General features: G+C 41.8%; 1 pseudogene; it reads right to left on the bottom strand.

Annotated features, from left to right (window-relative positions):
* Positions 1-2,949: 2,949 nt before the first annotated feature.
* Positions 2,950-3,077, bottom strand: LOC115065593 (annotated as a pseudogene).
* Positions 3,078-3,609: the final 532 nt, after the last annotated feature.

Here is a 3,609-nt window from a genome sequence, read left to right as displayed (position 1 = left end):
AAAGGAAAGGAAAGGAAAGGAAAGGAAAGGAAAGGAAAGGAAAGGAAAGGAAAGGAAAGGAAAGGAAAGGAAAGGAAAGGAAAGGAAAAAGAAAAAATAGTTCTAAAAACATACATTTGGAGATTTGGAAACTGTTGGTGAGCAAATCTGAGACAAATGTCTCAGTGATTCAAGGTGTTACCAGCACTGATGTTCCTGGGAACTAAGAAACCATTGGTGACATGGCATAGGAGAGTTACTGAATGGAACCAAAATGCAACAGCAGCTAGTATAACACAGCAGGAAATTCCAAGAAAGAACCCAGTCCTAGTTTTTTGTAGTTTGATAACGTTTTTTGACACACTCCAGTTCTTATGCACATCAACTGTGGATTTTTTATTCTGTTACAAGGATGTAGGTTACAAAGAACATGGCCCTTTGGTGATTCCTTGTTACTGTTCTAAATAATCGACAAAAATAAACGACATCCATGTCTTTTAGCCTGGATTGCATGGCTGAGCCTTGTGTGGGTACTAGCATATAGAGTCCCTATCTCCATCCTGTTAAATTTCTGGATGTCCTTTGGAGCCTAAGGGGCACACTTCTTAAAGCCCACTCCATGGATGTGTTTGTGGATGCTAATGACATGTTCCTGAGTCACCACCTCAAAGACAGCAGGACAGTTATTCGCCCACTGTGCTGGATAGGTTATGTCAAAATGGATGCAAGCTGAAGTCATCTGAAAGGAGGGGGCATCAAATGAGAAAATGCCTCTGTAGATCAGGCTGCACAAACGCCTGTAGGATGTTTTCTTAATTAGTGATTGATGGGGATGGGCCCGGCACATTGTGGGTGGGGCCATCCCTGGGCTGGAGGTCTTCAGTTCTAGAAGAAAACAGGTGATATGGCACAGGAGAGCAGCAAGCCAACAAGAGCAAGCAGAAAGCGGCGCACTTCCACAGCCTCTGCATCAGCTCCCGCCTCCAGGTTCCTGCCCTGTGTGAGTTCCTGTCCTGACTTCTTTTAATGGTGACCAGTAATATGGAAGTGTAAGCTACCATACCTAATTGGATGAGAGCTTTTGAAAGTCAGAAGCCAGATGCTGTGATTGGGTAGGCATTGAACAATCCAGAAAACATTTTTATGTAAATCGCTGAAACTTTAAGTTTTTCCCTTGAGATTACAGAAGTAACTGTCACCTTAGTGACAGAAATTATGATAAGAATTCTATAAAGGAAAGAGACAGAAAGACTTGGGTTCAAGAGCCCATTCCCCTCTGCTTCTTCCTAATACTATGCTGACTTTCAAAAGGTAGAGCTTACAGTGGACCTCAAATAGCTCACCACTGACAGGAAAGCACTCATACTACTGTGTGTTAAAGCTATGTGTGTTAAAGGGCTGTGCAGTCAGCCCTCAGATGAGAAGTCTTTGTTACCGATGGTGTGGGTGGCTATGGTTGTATGTTTTTGAAATGCACTGAACTGAGGGTGTGCATTCGTAGTACAGCATACATTTTCTGGCTTGGGGCCCTAAGTACCTAAGTACCCAGGTATCTCAAGTACCAAGTAATCCCAGTACTTGGGAAGAAGTAGGGTATTCCAGAGTTCAAGATTAGCCTCACCTACAACGTAGTGAGTTCAAAGCCAACCTGGACTATATGAGGCCCTATCTCAAGAAAGAAAAAGGAAATAAGAAAGGGAGGGAGAGAAAAGAGAGGAAAAGAGAGAGAAACTGAGACAAATGGTGTTTAAATTAGTAAAAAGAAAAGAAATTTTCCATCTAGTTAGTCTTCAGCTAAGGAGGCCATCTAGGCTAGACATAGTAGAGACTCGGGAAGTAGAGGTAAGAGGACTGCAAGTTCACTACCATACATAGGCAAGTTCAAAACTAGCCTAGTCTGCTTAGCAAGTTCAAGTCTGTCCTGGTCTACATGGCAAGTTCCATTCCAACCTGGGCTGCATATGAGATCCAGTGTCAAAACAACAACCAAAAAACCGGTGGTGGAGAGAAGAGGAGAAAGTGGGAGGCATAGGAGCGAACTGGGGAGGTCTCCACCTGTCTGGCTCATCTGACTAAGTGCAATCTAAAGCTGTTCAGACCTTTGACCTTCAGTTTTTAGGCGTGAGATAAGCCACAGGCATCCCAGATGTTTCCCAGAACTGAATCCTTGCTTCCCTATCAAGCTGTCTGCTAATAAGTAAACAAACTCAACTCTCAGAAACAACTAACCTTAGGACAGCTTTACAAACCGTGTGTTAGGTCACCCGAGATTAAGCAGGCAGATCCATTGTGAATTAACACTGGACAGGAATTAACTGGGGTTTCGTTGGAAAGATTTTTCAATCATTCTACACTCCTATCTACTGCCTTGGCAGCCATTCTCATAGGTGACACTTCCAGTGTACCATTTAAAAGACAAGATTAGAAATCTTTAACCATTGATGTAAGGAATTTAAGCAATAGCATTTGGTTTTCTACCAGGCTTCTTAAATATTTAAGGGAGAGTGTGTCAATATTTAGAATAAACAAAGAAAGGTACAAGCAAGCACACACCTTATTAACTACAGGCATGGTCTCCACTTCAGAAAAAGTCTAGAATGTATAGCCAGTATAAAGCTGTCCCAGTGTTAAGTCAGAGGAAATCCAGCAAGAAAACGCGTCAGTCTACATATGTCTACTCTCACAAAGGTTCCTTGGAATCATCTAATATAAGTTGCATGAAGTGGGGCTGCTGAGATGGCTTGGTGGAAAAGGTACCTACTGCCAAGCCTGAAAACCTGAGCTTGATCCCTGAGCCCCACATGATAAAGAGAGAACTGACCCCTGCAAGTTTTACTCTGAATCCCATTTTCATCCATGACAATGCACATACACACACAGAGAGAGAGAAAGAGAGAGAGGGGGGGGAGGGAGGGAGGGAGGGAAAGGGAGGATTGGACATACTAAATAAATAAATGTAAATTTTTTTTCCACTGTGTGACCCACTTCAGTGCCAGTAGCCTACAGGCACGGAGGCCGGGCAATGATTAGGAGCGACAGTTTGCTCTAGCATGGAACACTATGAGAGATAAATGTAATTTTTAAAATATTGTTTAAGTTATATAAAGTACATTAGGAACGTTCAGGCTCAGATCATATCAAATAATTTCAAAATGTAAAGGAGACAATGTGAGTGGAAAGCTGCAAATATCATGCTGTATATACTAGGGTATCGCATATGTTGATTTTTGGTTCATAGCATGTTTAACTGATGCACTGTTTGCTTCACTGAAATTTCAAAAGGTATTTAGGGGATAAAAATGACTTGTGACAGGCATAAAATTTAATCAGGATCAGGATGCTTGTCACCATTAGCTGTTTCTGGGAGCACACATCATTCATTAATTCATTCATTAATTCATACCTACTAGATAATCTGTCCATCTGTGCAAGGTGCCAGGTTCTTCCAAGACTTCAAAAGACTGAGTGAGATAAGAATATTCCTCCCTACTCTAAGGAGGAATGAAGTATCCACGTGCTGGTCTTACTTCTTAATTTTCTTGTGTTTTGGAGATTGTATCTTGGGTATTCTAAGTTTCTGGGCTAATATCCACTTATCAGTGAGTGCATATCAAGTGAGTTCTTTTGTGA

The sequence above is a fragment of the Mus pahari genome, chromosome 15, assembly GCF_900095145.1.
Source record: "Mus pahari chromosome 15, PAHARI_EIJ_v1.1, whole genome shotgun sequence".
NCBI lineage: Eukaryota > Metazoa > Chordata > Mammalia > Rodentia > Muridae > Mus > Mus pahari.
The sequence above is the reverse complement of the archived record's forward strand: the minus strand, read 5'-3'. Positions and strand labels throughout refer to the sequence as shown.